The sequence below is a fragment of the Salvelinus alpinus genome, chromosome 4 (genome assembly GCF_045679555.1).
Source record: "Salvelinus alpinus chromosome 4, SLU_Salpinus.1, whole genome shotgun sequence".
Lineage (NCBI taxonomy): Eukaryota > Metazoa > Chordata > Actinopteri > Salmoniformes > Salmonidae > Salvelinus > Salvelinus alpinus.
Genome location: NC_092089.1, coordinates 41,523,127 through 41,537,352, shown reverse-complemented (window position 1 = coordinate 41,537,352; position 14,226 = coordinate 41,523,127). Strand labels below are relative to the sequence as shown.

Sequence of the window (14,226 nt, the reverse complement as noted above, 5' to 3'; positions counted from 1 at the left end):
GGAGGAGAGAAAGCAGAAGTACGTGACGGCACCGTGCTACTCTCACAATGGGGAGAGAGAAAACGGACTGCCGCCCGGTCCACCATGGTGGAGAGAGAGAGTAGGAGAGAAAAGGGGGAGAGGAGAAGAGACGAGAAATGGGTACAGGAGGAGAAAGTGGTAGAGAGGAGTAGAGGAGCAGAGAGGGGGGGGGGTGGGGCTTCCATATTTAGAAGCCTGACTCAGAAATATAGAGTAAGCATTAGACAGCGTTAGACAAAGACGGGACCTTGGCAGCAGGAGGGTGAGAATGATTCACCCAGTGAGTTAGCATTGAAATGGAAAGGAGCACAGGAGGGAAAAGGGAGGGAGGGAGGGAGGAATAGTTTGGAGACAGAGAGAAAAGAGAGCGAGCAGGTCAAACCAGAATGTGTTGTGCGAGGCTCAGCATTTAGAACTGCAGTGAGAAAAACAGACTCTACTTCACTAACCAACTTCTTCATCAAGACAAATAAATGGTCACGCAGGGGAAGGCTGAAGACACCCTCAGAGCTGTTTTATGTCGGCTCTGGAGTAGTTCCTGATAACCTGATTAACGTGGAGTCTGGTACTAGATGTAACTCATGCTGACACACACACGAACACACCCATTATCATTTTTACACCCCTCAGGCATCGGTTGATCCCTCTACCAGCTAATTTCTCTCTGCTTCTAAAAAGAGCTCACTGACACTTCACACAGCAGTATCCTGGTCCTAATGCCTGGAAGGGGAAGGCTGATGTCATAGTCAGAACCTCAACAGGGATGGTGTTACTCAGAACACTGAGGTGATAAAGAGACATCGGCTCAGTCCCAAATGGCACCCTATTCCCTATATATAGTGCACTACTTTTGACCAGAGCTCTCCTAGGCCCTGGTCAAGCTCTCCTAGGCCCTGGTCAAGCTCTCCTAGGCCCTGGTCAAGCTCTCCTAGGCCCTGGTCAACATGATAAAATAAGCAATTCTTTGATGTTCAGCATGGCATCGTGGCATTTTTTTCCTGAAGCTTTTTAAAAGTTTTCTAGCGTCGTCTGAAAGTCCTGAGTAATGACTGCGGGGGTGGGATACTGTACCACGTGAGTCAACAGAGAGAGAGAGAGAGAGAGAGATGAAAGAAAAAGAGCTCATTACTTTGGATTTAAGTCAACTGAAGTTTGTTCGTTTCCATACTTATCGTAGGGAAATATGATAGCTGTCATATAGAATGTGGAGAGACACTTGTTAGAGCCCAGTGAGTCTGACTCTGACTCATAAAAAAACAAACACAATGAATTTATTCAGTAAAATCATTACAATATAATAATGTGAAATGCCTTTTAGGTTGTTTGGGGGCACACACTTCACTATTCAAATACTCCCTGACTGTATCACTGAAATGAACAACCCTGAAGATGAGTACTCATTATACTGCATGCAGACAGAGGAATTCCAGTCAACTCTTATGCTGGCATGATATGCTGAGGGTATGTGAGATCCCCAGATAAGACACACTTGACAGATTCACTCATTCAAACAGTCAAGCCACAGTCAATAGACGCAAACTGTTTACCCAGCCCCATACCAACACTATCAGGGTTAATGATAAAGAGATGGGAGGATGAGGGAAAGGAAGAGGGATAAATGATCTAGTGCTGCTTCAGCCGGAGGGGGACAGAGAGAGAGAGAGAGAGAGAGGGGTGTGGTGGAAGATGAACTGAAAGAGGAGATGTTCAGAGAGATTTGGAGAGAGACAGATTGCCAGAATGATCAATTACTGCATCAAAGGTATGTTGGATGGGGCAGAGGGAGAGACGGATGGAGAAGGGGAGATCAAATGGGTCTCAGAAATGGTTTCCTTTTAGATTTGAACCAAACCGACACACAGAACCCAAAACGACTTCACATCCCGCTTTTAAGTGTCACCGCCCATTATGCAATTTATAGTTTCTCTCTCTCTTCTTCCTCTCTCTCTTCCTCTCTCTTTGACAGCCATTCAAACGCTAGCAAGAGAAAAGTATGGGAAAGAATTTGGATTGAAAAGTCTAGCTAGCTGTCTAGACCAAGGGGAAATTGGTTTAGGACAAGAGATAAACAATTTAGCCAATGGTTTCTTTTTGGGTGTGTCTTCCGTAAAAGACTACTTTGTCTGAGCATGTGGATGGAACCTGCTCATCCTTGGTAATTGAATTATTCCTGAACTTGAGGTCGGTCAGCCTGTTGGGAGCCAATTAGTCCAGAACAAACCCCAGTGATATGGACGACTAGATAACTGCTTCCATACAAGCCATACACTCCACAAAAGGATGCTATTATCAGATTACAGATTATAGATTATATAACAAAATCCTGTACACTGTGTATGCTTGCAAAGTTTCAGCTCTTTATTATTTCAATAGCCAATGTTTAGTTCAACAGACCTCAATGATAGATGGAAGCATTGACTATTGAAATAGAGTAGATTGCAATAAAGAGGTGAGGTTTTGCAAGCAGGCAACGTGTGGTTCATTTATTATTTTGATTCACGTTTAATGAACCGGTAAAATATATATATATATTGTTTTACATGCGAGCGCATCCCTTTTGAAGATTGATGTCATGTAACTTTACAGTCTCTCTCCTAACACTACATCTAATAAATGTATCTCATAAACACAATGACCTGAAAAAGAGGACAATGGTGTCATCAGCAGCGAGGTCAATGATTAACCTGTGTGACTGTATACTGGCGGAGACTAAACCGGAACGCTTCACAATCACCTAAACCCAGTTACATTATTCATCTTTAACATACTGCTGTATGACTGGATACCACTTATATCCCATCATCCATTTTGTCACGTTTATTACATTTTATTGATAATGTGTAGTTACATGGTATGTGGTATGCATGCCTTTGTGTCATTACATGCATCTACAGTGTATTCAGAAAGTATTCACACCCCTTGACTTTTTCCACATTTTGTTATGTTAACAAATTCTGATAAAATTTGAAACATTTGTTGTTAATGATCTACACAAAATACTCTGCAATGTCAAAGTGAAAAAAAGAATCAAACAACTGTAAAAAAATAAAAATACAAAAATAAAACACTAATATACCTTGATTATAAGTATTCAACCCCCTGACTCAATACATGTTAGAATCCCCTTAGTCAGCGATTACAGCTGTGAGTCTTTATGGGTGAGTCTCTAAGAGCCTTGCACACCTGGAATGTACAATATTTCCTCATTATTGTTTTAAAATGCTTCCAACAGATACCTCTTACTGATAGACTGAACAGACAACTTCCATAGAGCACTTACAAAGAAAATCATTCTGACTCTGTAAATTCATCTTTCCTGTACAAAACTCCAAAGAATTCACAAGAATCCAATTTGTATGCAGCGGTATACTCACATTCTGGAAGTTTGATCTAAATACTGTAGGCTATAATATGTCAATCTCTTCTCGTCTCTTCTCTTCTCTACAGCTGATAGAACCAGACTATGAAATGACAACCATCCTCTTCGGACGACATGGAGGAATTAGCATCCAAATGCCCATTAGACAGGGATAGAACAGATCCCTTGGGGTCTATCTATCAACACAATGCTCCTCCTCTATGTCCTCACTCTTCACTGGTACTACTAGCACAGGAGAGGGGAGTAGGGGAGAGTGAGCGTGTAGGGGACAGAGAGGAGGCATAGAGAGAGAGAGAGAAAATAGGGGAGAGAGAAAGAGGAAAAGAGAGAGAGCGGGAGAGAGCACGAGAGAAAGCCATCACCTACAGAGATGAACCTGGCGAAGAGTCCCCTAAGCAAGCTGGTCCTGTGGCTCTGTTCACAAACAAAGTCTATTAATGTTCTGTATTATGTCATGTTTCAAGTTTTGTGTGGACCCCAGGAAGAGTAGCTGCTGCTTTTGCAACAGCTAATGGGGATCCTAATAAAATACCCCAAAATACCAAATACCCCACAGAGCCCCAAGGACAGCAACACAATAAGACACAACTAAATCATGAGAAAACAAAAAGATAATTATTTCCAATGTGTCAAGTAATTAACTGAAAAAACTGAGCAAACTAGAAAGCTATTTGGCCCAAAACACTGAAAGACTGAACCAAAATTAAGGAAAGCCTTTGACTATGTAACTAAGTGTTGACTAAGTGACTCAACTATGTTGACTAAGTGAGCACAGTCTTGCTATTGAGAAAGGTTGCCATATTTCCCTCAGATTACACAGACCCACAAAGAACTCGAAAAACCCCAAATCAAACTTTAATAAACTCCCATATCTATTGGGTGAAATACCAGTGTGCATCACAGCAGCAAGATGTGTGACCTGTTGCCATGAGAAAAGGGCAACCAGTGAAGAACAAACACCATTGTAAATACAACCCATATGTATGTTTATTAATTTTACTTTTTTTACTTGAACTATTTGCCCCTCATTACAAGACTGTATAGACATAATGACATTTTAAATTATCTAATTATTTTGGAACTTGTGTGAGTAATATTTACTGTTTATCCATATCACTTGCTTTGGCAATGTAAACACGTTTCCCATGTCAATAAAGCCCCTTGAATTGAACTGAGAGGGAGAAAGAGAGAGAATAGGGGGAGAAAAGGGTTTTATTGTCTTTTTATCTATTAACAAAACCACAGGCAGCTAAACCCCCCCCCCCCCCCCCCCCCCAGCCAGGCAGCAATTACCCCCCACCCCAACAACACCATCCTCCCTACACAGCAGCAGGACCAGCCCCCTGGCCAGGACAACTATCTATACACAATAAAAGGCATATATACCCCCTAAAGGTAGCATTTTCATCCCAGGGAAGAGAAACCAGACCCCTGCTCTCTCTGCACAATTACCCCCCTAACCCTATCGTTTACTCTGTGTCCCAAAAACACACACACGTCGCACATACACACACTTGGTTCTACGAGAAAGCATATTCTCGCTCACTGTAATTCATCTCATGTCTCTGTCAGAGGATAATTGATCCATTCATTCTCCATGATAGATTCATTAACACTGTGGGTGATGATGCTTGAGACATAATGGACATGTTTCTCCTTCTTCCTTCCCTTTCTTCCGCATGTGTTCCTTCTAAAAACCCTTCAGTTTTTGGTGGTGTCCGATTGTGTTCCATAGGTTGAGACTGGATTCTCTAAAAACATGTTTATTTTCTCTGGCAGTACTTTAGACTAGTTTGGGGGGTTTGTTCCAGTGACTGATTGCTTCCCAGAGGAGAACCCCCATTCGCTACACTGGTATATCCCACAGGGACGAAATTCAAGCGGCTCTGCCTTGTTTGGTGTCACCTGCTTGCCGCGCGAGGTCACAAGGTCAGTAACCGCGCCATGTTCCATCTCGGTGTGACAATGGCCACCTGGACGCTATGAGGTCATCATGGTAAACATTCAACGTTTTATTGACCCCGTTCTTCTTACATCAAGGACCGTTGACCCTTTGCCTTTTTACAGTTTTAGTATTCTGCATCCGTAGAATTGTGTTTCACACCAGCCCCATATCAATAGAATCGGCCCATTACCTCTATAGTTTACACACTCTGGATAATTCAAAGCGAACCATGTCACTGAAAGGTTATTTAGTATGGAATGCGGCAGGGGGAATGACTTGAAACAACTCAAGCCCATTTGCAATTTAGGGGGGTCAATTGTGGGCAGTAAATCAGATAAGCACCTAAGAGATCTAATGGAAAATGTAGCCTAAATAAGGATATGCATGAAAAACCCAAATGTGGCATAGACCTTGGCCTAATGCAGGCCTGCTAATTCATATAGGTGGCCTACTAAGAACAAAAAACGATTGAACAACATAGTGCGTTTTTTAGGTAATACACTGTTTATACACTGGTATTACAGTGGTAATCTATCAAATAATAGAATAGAATGACGTGAAGAGCATTTAGGCCTATGTGGTCTAATAAGAAGCCGATGATATGGGTTATCAGTTCTGTTGTCCCTTAGAGAGATACAATGTACTGTAACTATGCTATCTACACATTTGGCTACTTTTTATACTGCAGGGATACAATGTAGCCTAATTACAATAGCCTTAACTAGCTACTTTGTATATCACCAATGAAGACGTGAATGATGCAATGTAATAACTAAGTAGTTAGTTCGTTGACTCGTGGAAGATAGAATTTGTCAAATCACCAGGCCAGGCAAACAAGCAATGTGGTTGCAACGTTACACCTCACTATGCGCTTCCAGAGTGCCGTGGCCAGAGTCCAAACCAGCCTTCCCCGCCTTACACCGAGACTGTTTGACGCCAATCGACACAGCGAGGCAGGCAGGCAGACAGACTGACATGAACCCACAAACACCCATGCACAGACAAACGGACATAAATACCTCATGTAACCGTCTAAGATAGCCCACCCACAGCAGCTCCTTAACTGGCATGAGTAAAGCGATTTAGCATTTTGCGTTTATTGACAGTGCGTACAGATATGTAACCTCTTTATCAATGCATAAACGTGATGTCGTTTTTACCACTTACCTAAAAGTCACGGAGATATGAGACACCAATCGCAACTTCTAAATGTTTTGAATATCCCGTGCGCAATGTGTCGGACTGTGACTGTCCACCAAAATATTCCGTCACGGGAATAATCCAACACTACCTGCAGTTGTTGCGCGGCGCGTTCGACCTTTCTTAAACTCTGAAAACAACAAAGCACTCCAAAATAGGCGACACGTGACGTCAAAAAAACGTAGATGAAAATGTCAAGTCGTTTAGCTCACATTTGTCAAGATTAAAGTGAGAACTGGACGAGAAAACGGTTCATATCTCCGTTCCGTTTGTTCGTCGCTCTCTACTCGTCTACTTCACCGCGGAAACCTAGCTTCAGCTGCGCACACGAGAGCCCTGCTCAAACCTCAACTCACCCAGAGGCCAGAAAACGCCACCAGGTGCTCATTTACATAACGGCACTGGCTGTGTCCAATCATAACAGCTAGCCAGGTGCTTGTTGAATATTCTACCAGCAAACAGCCAATCAGTAGTCCCCCTGGGTGGGACCCATGGCCCGACAACAGCACTGTAAATATGAGTAAGCCCCGGTATAAAGTGATTTTTATTTGTTAAAGGAATTGAGAGATTTGGGGAATATGAAATATAATACAGAGGAAAAAAACAGAGGTATTTTACCTTTTTAATCCCTTGCATCTACACCTAACAAAATCGACCTTTCTGTCTGGGTAACTGTATCCTGGTTTCAGCATCAACATCCTTACTTTATGTGAGATATCAAAAACAACACTTAGGTTGCCTCCCAAATGACACCAAATTCCCTCCCAAATGACACCAAATTCCCTATACAGTGTACTACTTTTGACTATGGGCCCTGGTCAAAAGTAGTACACTATAGGGAAAAGGGTGCCATTTGGGATGCACACCTTCATCTGTTATCACTTCTTTCATCCACTCATCATAGCTGTTGCCAATAGCCTACATCTATCTAGGGTTCTTTCTCTGGATTTACCCCAAAAGTAAACATTATTACAGAGTTTGCCACTTTAACTGTATACTATTACACCCCTGGGCTATAATTAGTGTGATTGAAGGTTTTACACTAAAGCACAGTACTTTGGATCATAAGAGTTGTGAAAATGGGGCTTGGAGAGGAGACCAAAGCTCACACAGAAAAGACTCAACCTAAGAAGTGAGATAAAAGTGTTGTTCAGTATAAACGTGAAAGAGTAGAGTTTGTAAGGTGAATGAAACAAGCAAACACAAACAGTAACACACTACACAAACTCTAATGAAAACAATTGGTTATTTTAAAATCAAGCCAATGATAGACAGACAGTGTAGTAGCCTAGGAGTTGGGTATGCTGAAGGAAAATGAGTAGAAGGAAAATGAGTAGAAGGCAAGAAGAGCGAGATAGAGAGGAAGAGTATTAGGCAGCTATGTGTCAGTACTTGCCCGTCTCTCGCAGTGTGGTGCCACGAGGAGAAAAAGCTAACTTTATCTGGCACTCTATCAGCAGCGTGGGACAATAAAGGTCATTAGCAAACACTGCCTGATCCAGACCCACTTTGGATAAACAGGGGCTCTGAACCACTGATAGACTGTTTGTGTGTACAGTATATTGGTCAGCATGTTACCTTATCTCAGTACGTCAACATGAAGGCATGGTGTGGTTTATGTCAGAGGACAAAGAGACATAAACGCTATATTCCAAACACCCATAAACCCAGATGATGTATGGACACAAATACACTGCTCAAAAAAATAAAGGGAACACTTAAACAACACAATGTAACTCCAAGTCAATCACACTTCTGTGAAATCAAACTGTCCACTTAGGAAGCAACACTGATTGACAATAAATTTCACATGCTGTTGTGCAAATGGAATAGACAAAAGGTGGAAATTATAGGCAATTAGCAAGACACCCCCAATAAAGGACTGATTCTGCAGGTGGTGACCACAGACCACTTCTCAGTTCCTATGCTTCCTGGCTGATGTTTTGGTCACTTTTGAATGCTGGCGGTGCTCTCACTCTAGTGGTAGCATGAGACGGAGTCTACAACCCACACAAGTGGCTCAGGTAGTGCAGCTCATCCAGGATGGCACATCAATGCGAGCTGTGGCAAGAAGGTTTGCTGTGTCTGTCAGCGTAGTGTCCAGAGCATGGAGGCGCTACCAGGAGACAGGCCAGTACATCAGGAGACGTGGAGGAGGCCGTAGGAGGGCAACAACCCAGCAGCAGGACCGCTACCTCCGCCTTTGTGCAAGGTGGAGCACTGCCTGAGCCCTGCAAAATGACCTCCAGCATCTATCACTTCAGTGTTTAATTGATAAATTGTAATTACTTCGACACTACGGCCTATTTATTGCCTTACCTCCCTAATCGTACCTCATTTGCACACACTGTATATAGATTTCTTTATATTGTGTTATGTACTGTACATTTGTTTATGTGTAACTCTGTGTTGTTGTTTGTGTCGCATTGCTTTGCTTTATCTTGGCCAGGTCGCAGTTGTAAATGAGAACTTGTTCTCAACTGGCCTACCTGGTTAAATAAAGGTTAAATAAATAAATGAATAGGGTTTTCCACCATGTTCTTTGAATCTATTTAGTCACTTCACTAACTTGATTTATACATGTTGTCTGGTTGCTAGGGTTGTTTCATAGACGTACTTACAGCTTTCGCTGCAACTGTCTGTGGCCTCAAAAGTGTTTTTGATGATATTTTTTCCCCAAGACAAATGGCGAATGAGTAGGTCCATGTAACAGTTACACTACAGTAAACTTTGAGGTAATGTTTAACTGATATTTTCCAAATGTATGAAGGTTATGAAAACCTTCTAATGAATGTTTGACAGTCATCATGTCAGGACCCGGTGCGAGAAACAGTCACTAAATCGGCAGAACCCAGAAGATGAGGCAGACACAGCAGTACTAGAGATGGTGGTTTAATAAAAAATAGATATCTTCCAAAATACAAAGAAAATCCACAAAGTGGTAAAAACAGCAAGGGAAAAACAAACCTCAAAAGACTAATCCAAAATACAAAAGAACAAAACCAGAGAACCTCTGGAAAATCCAACAAGAGAAAAATATATGTTCACAACAAGGCTTGGGCTGGGGCTGGGTGCTAACATACAAACACTGAGCAAGGAACTGAGGAACACACAGGGATTAAATACTAACAAGGGAACGACATACAGGTGCAAACAATAATTAGAGCAAGGGAAAAACAAAAGGTACAAAAAAGGTGCAATGGGGACATCTAGTGACAAAAAACCAGAACAGTCCTGGCCAAAACCTGACAGAATCCCCCTCCTAGGAACGGCTCCTGACGTTCCTACCAGCCTTCTCAGGGTGGAGGGCCCTGAACTGACGAATGAGGTCAGGGTCCAGTATGTCCTTGGCAGGAACCCAGGAGCGCTCCTCGGGACCGTAGCCTTCCCAGTCCACCAGATACTGCCAGGACCGCTGCACCCGGCGGGAGTCCAGTATCCGGTGGACGGTATAAGCCGACTGGTCTCCGATGACACGGGGCGGAGGGGGAGGTCTGCCTGCCGGAATAAGGGGAGAAAAAACAACAGGTTTTAATAAAGAAATGTGAAATGTGGGATTGATTTTAAGGGATCTGGGTAAGTGCAGGCGAAAAGTAACGGGATTGACTCTCCTGGCAATCTTAAAGGGTCCGATGAATCTCTGGGACAGCTTGCGAGACTCCACCCGTAGCGGTAAGTTTTTTGTTGAGAGCCATACTCTCTGGCCGGGGTACAGGGTAGGACCGGGACGGCGACGTCTGTTGGCTTGTCGTTGGTACTGCTGTGAGGAACGCAGAAGATTAAGACGGGCCTTCTTCCACGTAAGCCGACAGCGTCTGATGAACCTCGAGGCTGAAGGCACTCTGACTTCTGCCTCCTGGTCCGGGAACAATAGAGGAGCATAGCCAAACTGACACTCGTGCGGGGATATACCAGTGGAGGAGGAGCACAAGGTGTTGTGCGCGTACTCAGCCCAAACAATGAAGGATGACCATGTGGATGGGTTGTTGGAAACCATACATCTGAGGGTGGTTTCCAGCTCTTGATTCATCCTCTCGGTTTGGCCGTTGGACTCCGGATGGTACCCTGAAGATAAACTGGCCGTGGCCCCTATGAGTTGGCAGAAGGCCTTCCAAAACCTTGAGGCGAACTGGGGACCTCTGTCGGAAACCATATCTTGCGGGATGCCAAAGACTCGGAACACATGGTTAATCACCAACTCAGCTGTTTCCTTGGCAGAAGGTAATTTGGTCAAGGGAACAAACCTGGCCGCCTTAGAAAACCTGTCGATGATGACTAGGATCGTAGTATTACCATGGGACGGAGGAAGGCCAGTAATAAAGTCCAGCGAGATATGGGACCAGGGTCGGTGGGGAATAGATAAAGGGTGAAGGAGTCCTTGAGGGCGGAGGTGAGAAGATTTGCCCTGGCAGCACACGGAACAGGCCTTGACGAAAGTGGCAACGTCTTCTTTTATGGTGGGCCACCAGAACTTACGCTGGATGAACTCCAAGGTGCGACCTACGCCCGGGTGACAGGTGAGGCGAGAGGAGTGCCCCCACAGAAGGACTTGGGACCTTGCTGCCTTGGGAACAAACAACCGATTAGCAGGACCTCCTCCAGGGCCCGGTTCGATGGCTTGAGCTTGTTTCACGGTATCCTCCACTTGCCACGAGATCGGAGCCACGATCTTAGCGGCAGGAAGAACAGTCATGTCAGTATCTTCTCGAATGGCAGGAGAGTAGACTCGTGACAAGGCATCCGGTTTGAGATTCTTCGACCCGGGTCTATAGGTGAGAATAAACTGGAATCGGCTGAAGAAAAGAGACCATCGAGCTTGTCTGGAGTTCAACCGCTTCGCCTGCTGGATATACTCCAGATTTTTGTGGTCCGTAAGCACTTGAAACGGTTGAGAAGCCCCCTCGAGCCAGTGTCTCCATTCCTTCAATGCCATCTTAACCGCTAGGAGTTCACGATCCCCCACATCGTAATTCCTCTCGGCCGGGGTAAGCCGGTGAGAGAAGAAGGCGCAAGGATGAAGCCTCTTGTCTTCACCCCTCTGAGACAGGACAGCTCCAACACCAACCTCTGATGCGTCTACCTCCACCACAAAAGGTTCATCCGCCGTCGGTAGTGTCAGGATGGGAGCAGAGAGGATGCGCTGCTTGAGTCCTTGGAAGGCCGTCTCAGCTTCTCTTCCCCACAGAAACCTTGTGTTGCCACCCTTGGTTAAAGCTGAGAGAGGGGCTGCCACCGAGCTGAAGTTCTTGATGAACTTGCGGTAGAAGTTAGTGAAGCCCAGGAAACGCTGAACTTCCTTAACGGACTTGGGGTTGGGCCAATCTGCTACCGCCCCTACCTTCTTGGGGTCCATCTGGACTCGACCGGGTTCCACTACAAATCCCAGGAACTGTACTCGAGAGGAATGGAATTCACACTTTTCCGGCTTAACGTACAAATGGCTGTCTAGGAGGCGTTTGAGCACTTGTCTGACATGCTTAGTGTGTTCTTGAAGGGAGCTCGAAAAGTTGAGGATGTCATCCAAGTAAACAAACACGAAAATGTTAAGCATATCCCTAAGCACATCGTTTATGAGCGCTTGGAACACAGCCGGGGCGTTGGTCAGGCCGAAGGGCATCACCAAGTATTCGTAGTGACCAGTAGGCGTGTTGAAAGCGGTCTTCCACTCGTCACCGGGTTTGATCCGCACAAGATGGTATGCGTTCCGCAGGTCAAGCTTAGTGAAGACCACTGCTTCCTGGAGCAGCTCAAAGGCTGTGGCCATAAGGGGTAGCGGGTAGCGGTTACGGACGGTTATGGCATTAAGTCCCCGGTAGTCGATGCAAGGACGTAATCCCCCGTCTTTTTTGGCCACAAAGAAAAACCCTGCTCCCGCCGGCGAGGTGGATGGACGCATGAGGCCTGCTGCCAGAGCGTCCTTGATGTAGGTATCCATAGCAGCTCGTTCGGGAGGAGATAGGGAAAAGATCCGACCCCTGGGGGGGCAGGTGCCCGGAAACAGGTCGATGGGGCAATCGTAAGGTCTATGAGGTGGTAGTTTGGTGGCCCTCTGTTTGCTAAATACCGGTTTGAGGTCATGGTAACACTCGGGAACTCGGGACAGGTCGATGGATTCTAGAGACTCGGGAGGGGAACTCGGGGAACTTGGGAAGATACAAGTGGCTTGGCACGTAGGACCCCACTGCTTGATAGTGCCCACAGACCAGTCGATGTGAGGGTTATGGCTGTGAAGCCAGGGGTAACCAAGGACGAGAGGGAACTCGGAACACGAGGTCAGATGAAAGTTCATCACTTCCTGGTGTTGGGAAACTGAAAGACGCAAGGGGGTAGTGACACGAGTGACAAGTCCAGATCCAAAAGGGCTTCCATCCAACGTAGTAACCCTTATGGGGTCACTTAGAGGTTCAGAGGGAACGCCATTCTCCTTCGCCCAGACACCATCCATGAAGTTACCTGCGGCTCCAGAGTCTACCAAGGCTTGAAGGGGAAGCTCGTGGTTGTCCCAGGAAAGGGTAACTGGAATGAGCAGGCGGGAGTTGGATGGATGAGAGGAGGTTATGTTTCCCGTTACCGTCCTCCCAGGCCTGCACGGGAGAGTGCGTTTTCCCTGGAGCCCGGGACACGTGGAGAGGAAATGGCCCGGTTTGCCGCAATATAGACAGCATCGCTCCCTCATCCGGCGGTCTCTCTCAGCCTGGGAGATGCGTCCAACCTGCATGGGTTCCGGTGGAGTCAGCGGGGATAAAGGTGGAGACTCGGAGCTGGGACCGATAGGAGCTAGGGTGAGAGATCTACGGTTGAGCTCTCTCTCTCTCAGACGCTGGTCTATGCGTGAAGCCAACTTGATCAGGGACTCGAGGTTGTCCGGTGGTTCCCGAGTGACCAGTTCATCTTGGATGGTGTCGGAAAGACCCTTCAAAAAGCACACTGTGAGCGCCTCGTCATTCCAGCCACTCGCTGCTGCCACCGTGCGGAACTGGATGGCATAGTCCGTCACGCTGCGCCGACCTTGGCGGAGAGTCAGGAGCTGTTTGGCTGAGTCAGGACCGCTGGTAGGACCTTGAAACACTCGCTTGAATTCTTCAGCAAAGGTAGAGTAGCTGGCACAGCAGGGACTTTGGGCATCCCACACAGCAGTAGCCCAGGCTAGGGCTTTTTCCGACAGCAGGGTGATGATATATGCTATCTTGGACCGGTCGGTGGGAAATGACGAGGGTTGCAGCTCGAAGGAGAGAGAACATTGGGTGAAAAACCCCTTACAACCACTCGGATCACCTGAGAACCGTTGGGGAGGCGGCAGACGAGGTTCAGCCAGGGGGTTAACTGCCACGGGCACTTGAATCTGATGAACTGGAGCAGAAGCGGTTGCAGGAGAAAGTTGATCAGAAATCTGCTTTATGGAAGTCATCATCTCCGACAGAAGTTGAGAATGTCCAGCCATTAAGGCCTCTTGCTGAACCAGAGCAGCTTCGTGACGTTGGACAGTCCCCTCGTGGTGGGACAGCATGGGAAAAAAGTCCTGGGTACTGGCTGCCTCTGGGTTCATTTTAATGGCTCAGTGTTTCTGTCAGGACCCGGTGCGAGAAACAGTCACTAAATCGGCAGAACCCAGAAGATGAGGCAGACACAGCAGTACTAGAGATGGTGGTTTAATAAAAAATAGATATCTTCCAAAATACAA

The 14,226-nt window shown here is 45.9% G+C and overlaps 1 protein-coding gene across 4 annotated transcripts in view; it reads right to left on the bottom strand.

Annotated features, from left to right (window-relative positions):
* The window catches only part of LOC139573550 (epithelial discoidin domain-containing receptor 1-like), a 67,480-nt gene extending 60,585 nt beyond the window's left edge, over positions 1-6,895 (bottom strand). For all 4 annotated transcript variants that reach the window (XM_071397135.1, XM_071397136.1, XM_071397139.1 and 1 more), the window contains exon 1: positions 6,513-6,895. The gene's annotated coding sequence lies outside the window, so the exon portion shown is untranslated. The remainder of the gene's footprint in view (positions 1-6,512) is intronic.
* Positions 6,896-14,226: the final 7,331 nt, after the last annotated feature.